General features: G+C 40.2%; 1 long non-coding RNA gene across 3 annotated transcripts in view; it reads left to right on the forward strand.

Annotated features, from left to right (window-relative positions):
- LOC113026395 (uncharacterized) overlaps positions 1–17,099 on the forward strand; it is a 59,506-nt gene that overhangs the window by 2,348 nt on the left and 40,059 nt on the right. For 2 of the 3 annotated variants that reach the window (XR_003272913.1, XR_003272912.1), the window contains exon 4: positions 4,734–4,968. This is a non-coding gene — a long non-coding RNA (uncharacterized LOC113026395). Of the gene's footprint in view, positions 1–4,733; positions 4,969–14,716; positions 14,962–17,099 lie in introns of all 3 variants that reach the window. The other variant, XR_003272911.1, reaches the window with a different exon arrangement.

The raw sequence follows: 17,099 nt of genomic DNA on the forward strand, positions 1-17,099 counted from the left end.
ATTAAAACGAGCAAACAAACAAAAAAATAACAAAACAGATAAAAATCAACCAGCCACCGGTATTTGTCATACAAAAATCCCGTTCACCTGCGATACACTGCTCCACCTCTCCAAACCCCCCAAAAAGAAATTCTCATCAATTCTGTCGTTCTTCTTCGGGCAAAACCCGCAAATACGCACTCGAGGGACCATATTTTGCTCAATAATTCAACGCCAAGAGTGTAATTTCGGTGAAAAAAACACGGATTCCCGAGTCGTGACTGCTAAAGTGAGTAATGTGCGCGTTGGCTGCGTCAAGAGAGGCAGTCACTGTGCAGTGCAGACGGTGGGGGAGAATCGTGACTGACTGGGTTGCAAATGAAAAGACCACCCAATAAAAAAATATCTACACCGGGAGGAGGGGAGGGTGGGGGTAGGGGTGGGGTAGAGGGCGCATGGCGAGAGGGAAGAGGATAGGAGTCTGGGGTTGGATTTGCACTAACCATTGCCCCCCCCCCCCCCCCCCGACATTCCAAATACCTCCTTTCTCCATAAGCGTGTGATTAGTGTGTGCTTGCTGGGATGCTGGGAGCCAAGTTGAATGCAGACCAGTGTCATCAGTGATAGTGGGGCGGTGAAAATATGAGGGGGGTATACAGTAACTTCCAGGTGCATGGAGTTGAGGGGGTTATGTAGAAAGGGGGGTGGGAAGGGGGTGCACTGAAAGCTGCAACTTAGAAAAAACAAATTAAACATGGAACTTTTCCAGAGAAAAGAGGTAAGTTGTTCTTTTCATTTTATTTGTCCTTCCTCTAAAACGAAGATCATTAAAGATTCTTTCAACTTTTTGTATGTGTGAGGACGAGTGGTTTACGGTCGTGATTAACTCTTTGACTCCTGACGCCATGCTCAGCAACGTGTTGTTGTTTTTGTTAAGTTAAACATTTGTTGCTGTGTGAGCTGTGAACTACTGCAGTGAATCGCATGCCATATGGTTAATGTCATGTTCGCTTCCCACCTGTAAATGACTGAAGGATCGTAGGGACTGAATTTGTTACACGGAGACCCCCGTGTCGGTTTTTGCAGTGGTACCCTCCGGTGAACTCTGTAGGTGACCATGAGTCGCCTCAGATGCTACTTGCTAAGATGTGACGCGATGTAGAGGGCTGTACAAAGCTTGTTCGCACTTGTCCAAAGTCCGGTTGCTATTATTGTTAGCTTTGTTTTTGTACCATATTTTCGTTTGTGTGCATTCCCTCATTATTTTGTATACAGCTTGTAGCTGGCGCGTAAGGAAAGTCCAGGATGCCTTTACTTCTGATGAGGTGAAAATAGCTAATTTCTGTTGTCACGTGTCATGTTTATTATTATCGTCAGCGTTTGATACGTTTGTTATTTATCACACTATAAAACGCGTGGAGCGACGGTTGTTTTCGCAGTCTCGTTAGAGGCTCTGCAAACGCAAAAAGGCTGAAAAATAGAAACTGCTAACACTGACATAGTCGCATCAGAGTCGTAGATCCTAATATAAATGCATATATCCAAAGTATAAACTCTGCCATAGACCACAATTTGGTTAGCCATCTTTTTTTCCTTTCTTTTTTTTTTTTTTTTTTTTTCAAAAAGGGGGGTCCCTATATGAGCGAGAAGCCGATTGGCTGATGACGAGGTTTAGTTTGCTCCAATAAGATCCCTCCCTGCTCTCTATTTATTGCCAGCAGTTTACAGCCTTGCTCCCTCCTCACCAAGCGCTCTGGAGCGGCTGCAGAGCGCCAGCGCTTCACTATAGGGAGACACACCACGGACCAGGGAATATAATACAGAGCACACTGACAACAAAACGCATCGATGCACAGCTCCCGTGGATCACACGGGCTTTGCACATCCGAGCGTTTGGATAAAAAATAATTATAGCAAATAGGAGAAAATATGAAAGAAACAGAGTAAGAGGGGAAGGGGAGAGGAGAAAGGATTGGTTGAGAGACGAGAAGGGAGATAGAGGAGGATTTAAACTGGAGGAGTGGGGAATCAGAGCGAAAGGACCTTGGACAGCTCTCAGTTGCAGCAACCGCCTTGGCATCCGGAGACCCCCCTCTTTCCACTGTCTTTCTTTCTTCCATCCTTTCTCTTCCTAATGTGTGTGTGTGTGCGTGTGTCTCTCTCTGTGCGTGTGTGTGTGTGTGTGTGTGTGTGTGTGTGTGTGTGTGTGTGTGCGTGCATGTTGGAAGGATACACTCGCCTCGGGTTTCCGAAGGCTGGAGATATAATCAACCGAGTCGGGATGGGAGATAAATTCACGGAAGCAGAGAGCAGAGGTGTCACGGAGTCTCCGTAGGACGGCAGCAGCAGTAGCAGCAGCAGATAATGTCCTTCACGAATCTTTTTGCGGTCTGGGCTTGCTGTTCATAACTATTAATCTGGGAAGCCCTTACCCCAAAAAGCATTTGCGGAGGGCGCAATCGCCGCGCCGAGACACCGACATCAGAAGACAGCACTCTGGAATTTTACAATCTTTCCTTTTAAGGGACTTCTTTTATTTTTTCTACTCAGATTTTCCTTTTGGTTCATATTTGTCTTTATTTACTCTTATCGTTTTTATCATTGCCACGGCTGTGGGGTTTTTGTTATGTTTGTTTTTTCAGCCCTAAGTGTGTCCTTTTTTCGTAGTCAACAGTTTTCTTCTTTGTTAGAAATTGTGTCGAACCTCTGCAGCCACGTCGCACCCAAGTTTTCTTCAAACTCTTGCGTGCCTTTGTGCTCATAAAACAAAATAAATAATACAGTTTTGGTAACAAACATTTCGGCGGACCCCAAACTTCGAGCAGTGTAACATCAAGTCATTATTTCAGCCAAACACACCCAAACCCAACCCCGTCGACCACGCTGAACAAGTGACAGCAGGCCCAGCAGTGCAGAGTGTAAACATGGGGAGACCCTTGCAAGTTGCACGTGTGTGTGTGTGTGTGTGTGTGTTTTGGAGGGTGTGGTGCTTGGACGTCACTGAACCCCTAACTCCCTTCAAAAAAGAAACTGTGGGAAACATTCAAACACACACACACACACACACACACACACACACACACACACACACACACACACACACACACACACACACACACACACACACACACACACACACACCTGTAAGCAAAGTGCATATGCAAGGGATTCCCCAACAAGACCATCCAAACTGGCAGATGGAGAGGAATAAGGAACAGCTGCATCCCTGTCTCATACACGTAGTTACTCTGTGTGTGTAGCGTCCGTGAACATTCAAACAGCCTCCTCTTTAACACACACACACACACACACACACACACTAACACACACACACACACACACACACTAACACACACACACACACACACACACACACTGAAAATGCACGTGTCTCCCTCACAGTTTTGTGAATAGTAGTTAATCCACCTCAAGCATCGCCCACCACTGTTCCCCTGTCAACGTTCCCCACAAAGAGCACACAGAGAGCCGGCCACGAACACGTCCTTCCAGTACGAACCAACAGATTACAAAATAAAAAAGATGAAAAAGATCAACTTTAGTCTCGTCAGCTTAGCGATTGGGTCATTATACTACCAACTTCAGTAGCACGAAACTATGGCTCATGAAGCTTCGTGTGAATGCAGTAAGTGGTTTCTGCAGCAAAAGTAGTCATGCCGATGAAAATAAAAGCAAGACATGAGCACCAGCTCTTTCAGAAGACACAGTAAAAAGAACGAAAGGAGATTCAATTCATTTTAGGGCGGAGAAGAAAAAACACGCGACTTTGTGCCCTGTTTCCTCTCTGCTGTCCCATCACAGGTAAAGGGAATGAAAAGTGTGAATGATCAAAATCAAGTGTACTAATGATCCTAATAAATAAACATTTCCGCGTATTTGCAGTACAGATCCACAGAGCAGCAAGTGTAACCCTAGGATGGAAAAAACGGTTGGCTAAATGTGCTGAGTCCCACTCACGCTGACAGGAAAATATAGTTTCAAAAAACGAGGAAAAAAGTGTAGTTCAGGGAACAAAAACGACTTAATCACAAAGCGCTCAGTTGCGGCCCCGTGTCTTTTGGCTAAAAACGCAGAGTTCCCAGAAAAATGAACTGAGATGGGGGTGGGGGGGAGGAAAAAAGTTCGTGACGTACTAGATAACCCACCGTGTAAAAATACATTTCCCAGAACATGTTTCTAATTTCGAGAGTGACGTTTGACCCAACTCTTGAGCAACGCATAGATCTCAACGAGGCACTCTTTAGATAATCCAAATTATCTAAAGAGTGTAAAACATAGAGCAGGGATCAATGAACTGGCAATAAAGTGTAAGAAAGCATAAACACGTATTGAAACGACCACAGAGATTACGTAAAACAAAAAAGCGTGACCTCTGACCCTCGGACTCGCCTTCCGTTTTTCTGCCTTAATAGCCATAATGATAAAAAGCCACACCTGTGTACAAGAATACGGGGCACTGGCTTGTCTCCTGCTTTCTGGGTGGGGATGTGAATGAAAACTTATCTTGGCACCTTTCAAAGGTGGCTTAATTAATGAATATTTACTGCGAGGATTCGCGTCATTTCAGCGCGTAAAAGCGGTTTTCTCAATGGTTTGTGGTGGTGCGTCTGATGATAAGTTGCCCCCCCCGTCCCCAAATCCCCCGTTCACATTATGTCTTCCGTCTGTCCCTTTAGGCCTGCGAACTTTTAGACGATTAAGTCTCACCATGTGCGCTTTGTCCATTTGTCTTGCAGGAGAGAACAATGACAACATGAGTGAAGATGGAAACGGGGTGACTTAGGAGCTCAGGTGGACTTGACTGCTGCTGCTGGAGCCTTCAGCTGGGCGCCGGTGAGAAAAGGTGACCTACGATTTGGATGTATGCACCGAGGATCGACTGAAAGAGGGACCGACCGATCGACCTTCCTTCCTCCCCCTTTCCTCTGTCCTCCCTCACCTTCTCTCTCTCTCTTCTCCATCTTGAGACAGGTAATTGCACGGGCTGAAATGTGTTTGAGGATGACGTCAAACACAAATCACCCTTCAAATTATGTTTTGCGTAAGGCTCGTAATGACAGCTCGGTGCATGTGAGCAAGAGTTGTGTTTGTGTAGGGTCTCGTGCTTCTAGATTTCTATCATTTATATGTTAAAGTTATCATGGAGCTTTAAGTCAAATGGAAAATAATTGCCGTGATCTTGTGATTTATTGAGAAGCTGGAAGTAGCACAATGTAAATTTGCACTATACATCTGCATTGTACTTTGTGTATTAGTGAGTTAGTGGTTTTTCGTGTTTTAGTTTTTGCTTTTTTTCTGTTTAATCTGTCACACGGGTCCGTCGTGCTTTTTAGCTATATCACCTCTATATGTGCAATAGTATGAAAGAAGCCCATGCGCAAGTTTTAGCTGTCAGTCTGATGTTGTAATTGTCGAGTTCACGTGGTTTCAAGAGAACCGATTAGATACTCAGTGGTATTTGTGGTATGGGTTTCACAGTTGGATGTCAAAGTATATGAGGAGCATTTGCTTGTTTGTAATTTCTTTTATTTTTTTTTCTATCATAATCTATATTGGAGTTGGTGTGAGCGTGGGTGTGCTTTAATCCTGTCTATAACTTGCACTGTATCTGGCTCATACTGTATGTTTTTGGCACCAGAAGATGTAAATTCTTACCTGCTATGTCACCTCTCATTGTGAGTCATCATATCGTACACAGTTCAGGCAACACCTTGGCGTCATGTTAGATTTACTTGCCTTTGTGATAACTCTGTAAAGAGGGGGGCAAAAAAGTGTCATCCAGCTTCTGAAAATCCATTGTTATTGTTGAAGTTATTATAAGTTATTATATGTTCCCACTGTAAACTGAAAAATGAGATCAAGTTAAATGTTATGGAGAATACAATCATGTCTGATCATGTGTAATGACTGGTGTTTGCCCTCTGGGTAAATTAGTTCTTCCCCATGGGGAACCTATGGAAAGCTTTATTTTTTCATCTCTGTTATATAACAGATGGTGTATTCAGGTGTTCCACAACTTTTTAGACAGGAAGTGGTAGTTCAAGATTGAGAAATATGCTGTAACTGTCAAAATAATAATATGGCTGTTTAGCAGGTGTAAGTGTGTGTGTGTGAGGATAAAAACCTGAAAATATGATTTTCACACAGCTTAAAGTAGCACAACAATTAGTTTCACAGCGCATTGCAAATTTGAATTTCTTACAGCTGTTTCTTTAGCCTGATATTAGTACAAAATTGTCATAATTTCTTCGTGTTCAGTAAATGATCATGGCTCTGAAAGTTAGGGAATTTCATGTGGGATACGTGTGTGTGTGTGTGTCTGTTTAGTCAGAAAGACATCTTGGTTTTTATTTGAACATATTTTGAAATTTCCATCTCCAGTACTTTTGCCTCCATACAGCAAACCTGTATGAAATAATTTATCATAATAATCTGCAAAATACACTATTTCTTTGGTGGAAAAATGTTGACACATAACACCAAGTCTAGTAAGTTGCTGTTGCAATTTTCTAATGCTGTGACCACAGCAGAACTCCACTTACCAGTAGTTTCCATTTGGGCGGTGTCAGAAATCTCACAGAAAAATCTCAAAAGCAAATACACCTGTGGTGATGATCAGACAGATTTGTGGGAAAATATCTCTATTTGAAATCTAGGCAAACAAACCAGTTAACTGATAACTTATGGCCTCAGAGTTCTCCTCACAACAAATTAGAATAAGGGAACGTCTGAAAAATATAAGCATCATTTTCTCTGAAAATTGGCATGTTCTTTTTCTTATTTTTAATCACACCACAAAACCATTTGATGTCTTAGCTCAGTGTCGTATGATGCTGTTGGGACTGTAGCCGTATCAAACTGTATGCTGACATTGCTTCCCCCCTCTTGTGCACAGAGAATCAGAATAATGTTTCAAACAGTAAATCACCACGATGGAAAAGTAAATTGGTAGGGGTAACAACTGGCAATGAAAAAATGTGATTGTGTTCATGCTGTGGAGTGTAACATAATTTGTCATGTGATTGTCACTGAATGTGTCCATTGTTTTAAAAAAACACAAGCCAAAAATCTCATCGCATTTTAAAAACTGTATACATATCAACTACAGGTCAAAATACACACTCTGCTGTGATCATATACTCATAATTTAATAGTCTACTCACCTTCATAAGAGTCACGTGATATATTTTACCTGAAATGAGTGGTGAGCATTTTTTCCTGACATCATCCCACCTGTGTATGACAAATCACAGCATGTTCCTAAATTTCCTCTTGTAATCTTTTCTGTTGTTAGCTACCAGTGCGGAGCTATATTTAGGGGGATGACGTCATGGTTAAAAGTGAGACCAAAGGGCTTTGAAGACATGTGCTACAAAAAAGAGGGAGTTATGTTAAACTCCGGATGCTAATAACACATCGGGTGTGTGCTTCATTATAGCTTCTCATCAAAAACAGATAATAAGCATTTATCCTTGAGGATTATCCCATGGACAGCAGCATCCATTTGGTTTCAGCAGTCTTGAAAACCACATGTGGATGCACTCAAAATTTATGTGGATTGACTCAATAGGCTAAGCTATCGTTCAGGGCTTTATCACAGACTGCATTTTATTTTTAGTGTAACCTCAATATTTGCCGTCAATCAACTATTTGAAATACAAACACTAAAGGTAGTCATGTAACAGAACTAAACAACAACAAATGGTTTTTTTTTCCATGACTTTTGTTTTTATCCTTCTATCTTTTTTTGCAGGGGGATTCATTCATAATTTTCATCATTCGTTTCGCAAGCAGGAAAAATAACCACGTCCGTTTCATATATCTATCAAATCTGTTTTATTCACAAGCGCTGTAAATGGCAGCACGTTTGTTCTGTCTACCTTATGCTGGACTGAAGCCATATCAATCTCACCTTTGAACATGGATGAGTTGTCTCTGTTTATTTGTGTTTCTGTGGTTAAAGATTGTAGCTTCTCTGAACAAGGCTTGTGCAGCTCCACATTTTCCTTGATGGGAATGTTCATAGTGGAAAGACCAAAATCCCCGAATGACATTAATTGATGCTAATAAAGAGTGTATGCCAAAGCCTTCCACTGTATATTTTCTATCACTGTCTCATAGTTTCTTAGAAAATGGTAAAAACCCAATGAGTGACATGTTTGCACTAAGCGACACACTCCTTCAGGATGAGGAAAGTGGCTACTGTAGTAAAGTTTGAGTCAGTCCTGCAAAGGCATCCCCTATGCGAGGAATATTGCATTTAGCAAAATGGTTTGTGTTTCAGTCTTGAAATGGAAATAGTCACCAAATAAATTTTTTTGCTATTCTATGCCAATTAATATTTGTTTTGGAGAATGAGAATAGATGGTTTACATTGAGTGCTTTTGTCTAGGCTACAGAAGCTTAGTGCTTCTGATACCTTTGATTTTGTTGATGCTATTGTTGATGTTTATTATGGTTATAATAATAAGCATGGATAAAGTTCGAGGGCAATTGCGGCAACACAAAAAGGAACTTTTAATATGAAACAGAAAATGATTCTCAGTCTGCGCAAGCTGTGCGATTTATTGACCTGTCCATCCATCTGTTGGGCTGCTAAGTTTTTTAAGATCACTATGTGAGCAGTGACAACTTCAGTGCATAGTTTATAACGCTTTATTTTAGAACTCAGTCAAATGTAGCACTGATATAAGTCACTAACCTAACCTACTATCCCCAGCTAATGGTTAAATTTGCATCCATTAGAGAGAAAAAAGGTTTCATAGGAATTTTTTATGCTTTCTTAAAAATGACAGGTGTATGTAGTCTTAAAACATGCGCATATGTTTTTACCATGTAACATCCTACAGTTACGTTCCCCACTCAGGAGGTGTAATAGTGCAAGAGACTGCCACGGACATCACTGAACTATCACCATTATGCTACATTAGTGGAAAAACCCCAGATCCTCCTTTAGATACTATTCTAATGGAATTTGGAATTTGAATTAAAAACAGAGCTCCTTAGTTAATACCTTCAAAATCAAATTAAACTTCATTCATTCTAATGCTTATTCATATATTTTTGTACGAGGCATATGGAGTCTTTTTTTGTGTGTGTCACACGTATGATTGTGTTGTGTTGTAGTGGTATTAGACGCAAGTCTTCCACAGCTTTAAAACACTGAGAGCTGACGTGATGAACACTGATCATGTCTTTAAAATACAGTGTGCAGCTGGGGCCTTGGCATATATGTGCATATTACTTTGACATGCATTAAGTGCCATATTCATAAACAGTGACCAAGCACACACCACACGGGAGAGCTTCCTCCCCCAGCAGGGCTGTTCTACCATCCACACAACTCAGGAATGGCTGAGAAAAGCTCAGGGGATTACTTGACCTTCAAACTCCCTAGTCCCAGTCCAGTTGAACAAATGATCGACCCAAAATGACCACAGGACACCCTAAGAACTCTTGTGTTTCTGCCCTGATAAGTCTATTTTGAGTCATCCCATATGTAGAGTATGTTAACATATGTCAGTTACAATTACTGTTGTTGTTGCTGTGACCAAGTCAGTTTTTCTCATAAATTAATCACAAATTAATCAAGGTATCTCCTTCTGTTCTTTGTCAGTCTACTAACATTAATGTAATTCAAAAGTTGTACTTGGCAGATGTATTTGTGCAGATCCAAGTGACCGAGGCGACAGTCTAAACCACTGCGCCACTGAGTCCCAACCAGTTGTGCTGTCAAATCTGCTGCTGGTATCTTTTTTGTTTTTCTTTGAACTATTACTTACAGATAAAATCGGTGTATTTCAGCAAATCCAAAAGGGGGAATTAGCTGTTGTAATAATTAACTCCACAAGAAAATCATAAAAGCACAACTCATCAGAAGCTCGTATTGGCCCCTTTGGTGCAAATAACTTCTTATATGGTTACCATTCTCTTAATTCAGCTTTCTAAAATTTTTGACCACTCTTCCAAAATCCCTTCAGTTGCCAGATGTTTCTTTGAAAGTATTGCTCATTTCAGCAAGATTGAACAAAGAACATAATTGTTGTTGTTTTTTTTAACCTTTTCTATTTTTCCTTTGATGGATGCTTTTGTGTGTTTAGGATCATTATCTCAGTAAAAGCCTCACTTTTGCTTCGACTTTGCTTCAACTTCAACTTTCAGACATCAAGTGCTCTGTGTATTTTGTATGATACAGAATTCATAGATGAGTCAGTGACTGCAAGCTGCTCAGGGACAATGAAACAAATGCAAAGGCATGACTCTGTTGTGTAAAAACCCATATTGACTTCCTTTGTTTAGCTAGAGCACATTAATCCGATTAATCCGGGGCGATCGTGGCTCAAGAGTTGGGAGTTCGTCTTGTAATCGGAAGGTTGCCGGTTCGAGCCCTGGCTTGGACAGTCTCGGTCGTTGTGTCCTTGGGCAAGACACTTCACCCGTTGCCTACTGGTGGTGGTCAGAGGGCCCGGTGGCGCCAGTGTCCGGCAGCCTCGCCTCTGTCAGTGCGCCCCAGGGTGGCTGTGGCTACAATGTAGCTTGCCATCACCAGTGTGTGAATGGGTGGATGACTGGATGTGTAAAGCGCTTTGGGGTCCTTAGGGACTAGTAAGGCGCTATATAAATACAGGCCATTTACCATAATCCAAAAGTAACGGTCTTTGTCTAGATGTTCGTGAGAAAACTAGTTTTATCTGATACACTTTGACACAAATAGTTGCCAAAGATTTAAGTGCAGATCCTGTGATGGAAACTATGGGGCTCTAAGAAAGTCTGCTCTTGAGCTGCATGTGCAGGAGTGGCCGGTCATGAACAAAGTGACAGTCACTGCAGCATTAGCACAGAATTAAATACTGTGCTGGTGTTGGCCAGTCAGTGTTGAGTGTTGAAATTCATTCAGTTTTACTAATTAAATTCAGGTTGTAACTGAACAGTTTATAGCTGCCAGAAGAAGAAAACATTTTTTTTGTAGATCAATCTTATATCAATATGTTGGCTAAAATTCTCTACAAAATCCATTTTTCCCATATATCCAACTGGTGACTTTTTCTCTCTTTTTTGTTGAGAAAAAAGAAAAAAATCCCTGCTTGTCATGCAAAACTAAAAAACAAACAAACAAACAAACAACGAGTCCACCCATGGTGATGGTGATGAACCTTGGCATACTGACAAGTATCTATCTAAGAAAACGTGCATAACAAAGTGATAATAATCCTCCCTTCAAGTGAAATTTCGCTACAGGGCTTAACTTTTTTTTCATGGGTTCACAATTATAGTGTGTTTGATTGTTTGTCCCATTTCATTAATTTTTGCGATGCGTTATCCATTTTTTAGGTAACTATTCATATGAATAAAATGTAAAAATAAATCTAAACTTCAATATTATAAACCTTAAATAGAAGTAGCGTGAGTTTAACGGGGACCTTCAAGAGGCAACACAGAAATGAGCCCTTTCTGCATAATTGATGCTTTTGTGTATTTTGTTTGTCTTCTAATAATGGCTGAATATTTTTGTCTGGCTCGCTGCAGTGTGTGTCTCACTGTGTAGAGCAAAGTCTTTTGGTGCTTCTGGAGATCTTGGTGTGATGATGCTGAGAACCGGATGGTTCAGCATTTGAATGGGGAGGAGAAAGTGTGATTTTGGCTCTGTGTGTGTGTGTAATGGGGGGAGTGTATCGTCACCACCACTGCTGGCCGTGACTCACAGCGCACAATGCTTTTCGCTTCTCTCTCGAGCCCTTTATTTATTTTTAGCTGAGCAACGTTTTATACGCCCGAGCTGTAGGCCTGCACACAAGATGAAACACACATGTGATGCAGAACATACATTAATTTATCCACACCAAGATACCACAGTGTGTGTGCATTTTGTACTTCTTTTTTTTTTTGCATTGATATCTGAGCCTGATGAGCTTTGCTGTTAATCACATTACTTGTATGATAATTATTTCAGCCTGTGAACAGACACTGGAGTATGGCTACAATGGATTATCTTGAATATGAAATGAATTCTTCAGATTATAATTGCAGATTGAGTGTATGCATTGATTTGGAAATCTTCAGGTTAAAAGTCTTCTCAATTTCTTACAAACACCAGCCTATATTTAGTTAAAAAGTTTAAGTAGTTGTATTCTGGTTCTCATTAAATTATAGACATTAAATGGCTGTTGTAGCAGAACCCTAAATATGTGGAAGTGTTCAACCTGCACATTACTACATTAGTTGTATGTGGCTGCACACTGGGTTAATGTGCGTGTCTCAATTAAAATGTTACCATTATGTACAGATTAAGTATCTATCTGTAGTAATGTATAAATGTGTGTCAGCATGGAAAGATTATACACAAACCTCAAATTTGTACCTCCGTGCTCTTTAAGTAAATACAGTCAAGTACGTACTCACATATCTGGACATAATAACAATTAAAAAAAAACTTCTGGTCCTTAAATTTAGGCAATTAAACTGGTTCTTAAATAGCGCTCTTCTACTCCACTTGAGCACTCAAAGTACTTTATACAACATGTCTCATTCACCCGTTCACACACGCATTCATAAAAACACTGTTTTTCTACAAGAGCTTTCTAACCTTAACACACATTCACACTCCGATGAACGCATTAGGGAGCAACTCAGGGTTTAGTATCTTGCCCAAGGATACTTTGGCATACAGAGTGGTGCAGCCACCAACAACCAGCCTTCTGATTTGTAGATGATCTGCTGAGCGGCAGCCACTGCATCGACAAACTGTCTCATCTGAGTTGACCAACACATGACATACCACATTATTTCATGTAATTGGCAAAAAAAATTAAGAGAAAAGGTGCATCCTTACCACTACCATCGGAATTAAGACAGTAAGGAGAAGCTTGTAGTGATCTTAGAAAGACTGGAAATACATCAGCAATGAAGGATATTAGAGGAGCAATTGTTGCTTTCTCTCAATCTGGGAGGATTTATCTGGTCATTTTCAAATGATCTGATGTCCATCATTCTGCAGTGAAAAAGATTATTCAGAAGTAGGAAACATTCAGACAGTTGCCAATCTTGCCAAGAGTGTACATCCCAACAAATTCAAGGTCCCAAGGTCAGACTGTGAAATGCTCAGAGAGACTACAAAAAAGCAAGAGCAACATCTCAGTTAGCATTTTAAATGATAAAGTCATGATGGTATACTAAAAAAAAAATGAACAAGTATGCCTTGTTTGGATCTTTTCTCTCTAAAAAAGTGGCTTAGGTTTGCAAAGCAGAATCTAAATAAACCACAAGACTAGAACAATGTCTCTAAGACAGAAGAGACTAAGTGGAGCTGTTTGGCCATAGTACCCAATTAAAACCAAATCAACACAAACACCTCAGATCAACTGTCACGCAGGATGAATGGTTTGGGCTTGTAGTGAGGCCATCTGTCCGATAGCTAAAGTTTAACCAAAACTGGGCCATGCAACAGGACAATGATTCCAAGAACATCAGGTACAACAGAATAGCTGAGAAAAAGAGTATAAAATGCTGCAATGGCCCAGTCAAAGGACAGACCTTAACCTCAGAGCTAGTTGTCGGACACAGAAGTTGACAGTTCCTCTCTGTGTATTTTTGAAGTCCACAACAAAACTGCAAATGCCCTCATGAAAGTGGTCAGAAAGAGAGTTCAGGATAATATTCTAAAGGCATAGGAAACAATACCTTCAGCCTCTGGCTCTACTGAGGAATTTCAGAGATGCGTAAGGAGGCAACCTTGAAGTGGACTTTAGCCAAATTTAGAACAAGTAAATATTGCTAAAGATGGGCAGTAGAGGAACCTCTTAATCACAATCATGTATGTGTTCATTTTCACCACTATATATAAATTCACATATTTTATGATTCCATGTATCTTACAGCAGTACATTATCACAGCACAGCAGAGCACAGTAAAGCTGGTCACTTTTCTGAGGAGGTAGAGGTATCCAGCTTGCCTCCTGCAGTGCATTATTTAAGAGCTCACTATAGCTACTCCTTCTAGTTATAGTAGTGCCTTAAAAAAGTGCATATGCTTATGAAAAATACCATATTTTGGTAGGCAAAACAAAAAATATGTTACAGTCCTATTTGCCTCTACAAACCTTCATATTGCTTTAGTTCCTTATTCCGTATTATGCGAAGTTGCAGAGGTAGGAATTAATTAGATTATGTCAAATTAAAAGCAAAGTAAATTACAAAATGATTCAAAATAAAAATGGCAGCTTTTATGTGGTGTAAGAAGTGTCAGTTTTGGATTAGATAAGTTGCTCTGGATAACCTATATCTCATCATTATCGGTCAATTCCCATATGTGCAGGTAATCAGAATACAGGACAGGTGTGGAAGACCAGTGCCGGTGATTGCATGTGATTACACTGCTGACCATGAATGACATATAAAAGGTTTGAGGGTTTAGGGACATTAGAAAAAGACATATCATCTCATCTGGTAGCTACACCGATGCTACCTGTAACTGTCATCTAGTCCATCCCGTCCCTTATCACCATCCTTTCTACTTTGATCTGATTTACAGTTTCATACTGCTTTCCTTTCTTTTCCTTTTTTTCTCCATGTTTTCAAGTTTTTGCCTGTATCCCTCATCTCTTCTGCTCCTGTTTCCAAGTTTCCATCTCACTTGTGATTCCCCTCTCTCCCCCTTCCCTCTCATCTGTCTCTGTCTCTCCCTCTCTTTATCCTTCTCTCTCATTCACTCCATCTCTCTCAGGGGCCTGAAGTGAGGATTGACAGAGGGGAAATCCTGACTGACTGAAACCCAGCAGATGAGTTCTTCTCTTCTCTTCTTTCTTTTTTTTTTTTTTTACCTCCCACCCCTTCGCTTTCTGCTCTTCCATTTCTCCACCCTGAATGCCTGCTACTTTGTCTCTCTCGTCTCCTTCACACCCGTGTCCTTCATCTCCTCACCCCGTGCAGCTAATTGTTCCTGATCCAGCCTTGGCTTCTTGGATTAAGGTACATACATACTCCCCCTAAAAACAAAAACAAAAAACAAACAACAAAAAAAGAACATGTTTTTAGTTGTAAGGTCAACGCTGTCATCCTGTTAATCAAAATCAAACATTTTTGTATCATCACCAGATACGTGTCTCAAACAAAGTAACAAACAGACACTAGAAAAAGGAGAGATATTAGGGAATGGACTACATTGACAAATCACACCCTCTTTTTTTGAAAACATTAAAATTATACTCAGGGCTAATTTTTACCAGGTACAACTGTACAACCTAAAGCAATCCAATGCCATAACCTGTTTTACAGAGCTCATTGTTCAGTTAGCAGTGGGGCATTGTTGACTGCCAAGTTTAAACGTGGTAATCTAGTGAAACACGATCATTTTGCCTTTCCATTTATATGTGATTAGAAACTTGTTGTATGTGTGTTTGATGTACATGACCTTTGTCCTGAAAGACTTCTCTATCAGTAAAAACAAATTACAGGCATCTGAACATCGAGGCATGTTTAAAAAACTGGCCACAAGCTGTATGTTACAATATTTAAGACAGTGCATAACTGAACTGTGGTGACAGATGGAATAGCGTTAGGAAAATTCAATATTTGAATTACACAGGTTTACCTCAATGATGGAGATATTACACACTGTGAGCACGTCAGTCCTGTTTGTGAATATGTTATCATGAAATCAGGCCAGTGTTTAAAGATGTGTTACTGTTTTTAAAATGATATGCTTAGCGATCATCATTATGAAAAAACCTCAGATGTCCATCTCATTGGACTTTTACACTTGCTCTGGCCTTCCTTTGTTCAGTAACTTTTATACCTTGACAATACTTTCATAAGAAAGATCCATTATTTTAATCCTTTTAATCCTGTTTTGAAGCTAAACTATTTGTTAAGTTGCTTTTGTTCCTAAACTGAAACAAAATAAGGTGAAAAATATTTATCTCCTGTTTTCTGGTTGGATAACTTTTTGAGGTTGACTTCCAGTTGGAAGTTAACTTGTTTTCTGTATTGAAGTGTCTATGCCAAAGGTCTTTGGTTTTGTACTCTACAATTCAGAGACTAGAAATAAACCATGGTCTTCAAATAGCAGACTGAAATGTGTCATTTAACTAGACACTGAATGAACGCTTTTAGCACACTTTTGATATTTTTTTTAGCAAAACAAACAAGCTTTATTATTTGTCACGTAAAGTATCATGCAGAGTACAATGTGTAGTGAAATGCTCTTGCAGACAGGCTACAGATGTAGCTGTGCCATTCCAGGGCTTTCTGGTTAGCATGAGGGGTCTAGCCAGGACCCTTACTGGGTACTGGGTGGGAATCAAACTTGCGACTCCTGCTCCAAAGATGTGTAGTCTTACCACTACACTATCTAGCATGCATAACTGTAAACTGAATGCATTTTAGTTTTGCACTGTCTGACATATAAACTAATTTTCTATGTCAGTTATATGTCAGTTTATATGTGCATTGATGATGCTATATTTTCTTAAAGAGCTTTAAGAAAAGTAAGACCCTCTCTCTCTCTCTCTCTCTTTTTGCTACTAAATCCATGGAAAGTTGAAATTGCCTTAGCATCATGGTTTGATGACATCATAGAAAAACAGCAAAACATTTAACTGACCAAAACATTGGCTTGAAGGGCTGGTTACTCCAGTTTGCTCTGTGTGTATTCACTACAAAGGATTCGTATTTGAACAAGACTGGATTGTAATATGATCTCATCCTATGTATATACACAATCAGAAATCTGCATTTTGTTTTCATCGCTCTTGCTAAATTTCAAATAAAAACAAAAACCCCAAAAAGGTGACACAAGAGGTGATTAAAGTCTAAATATTTTAAATGAGTATTAGGCTACGTTCAGACTGCACGGCGAAAGCGCATCAAATCTGACTTTTTTGACCCTATGTGACCCATATCCGATCATGGTATGACAGTTTGAACAACACAAATCCGATATTTTCAAATCCGACCTAGGTCACTTTCGTATATCGTACCAAATCCGATAGATATCTGATGTTTTAGAAAGCAACTGCTGTTTGAATGGTCATGTCGCATTAAATCCATCTTTTACGTCACTGACACAAGACAGCTGCCAATTATCAGCGCCAGAGAAGACAAACGAG

This window comes from Astatotilapia calliptera, chromosome 7, assembly GCF_900246225.1.
Source record: "Astatotilapia calliptera chromosome 7, fAstCal1.2, whole genome shotgun sequence".
In the NCBI taxonomy this organism is placed as follows: Eukaryota; Metazoa; Chordata; class Actinopteri; order Cichliformes; family Cichlidae; genus Astatotilapia; species Astatotilapia calliptera.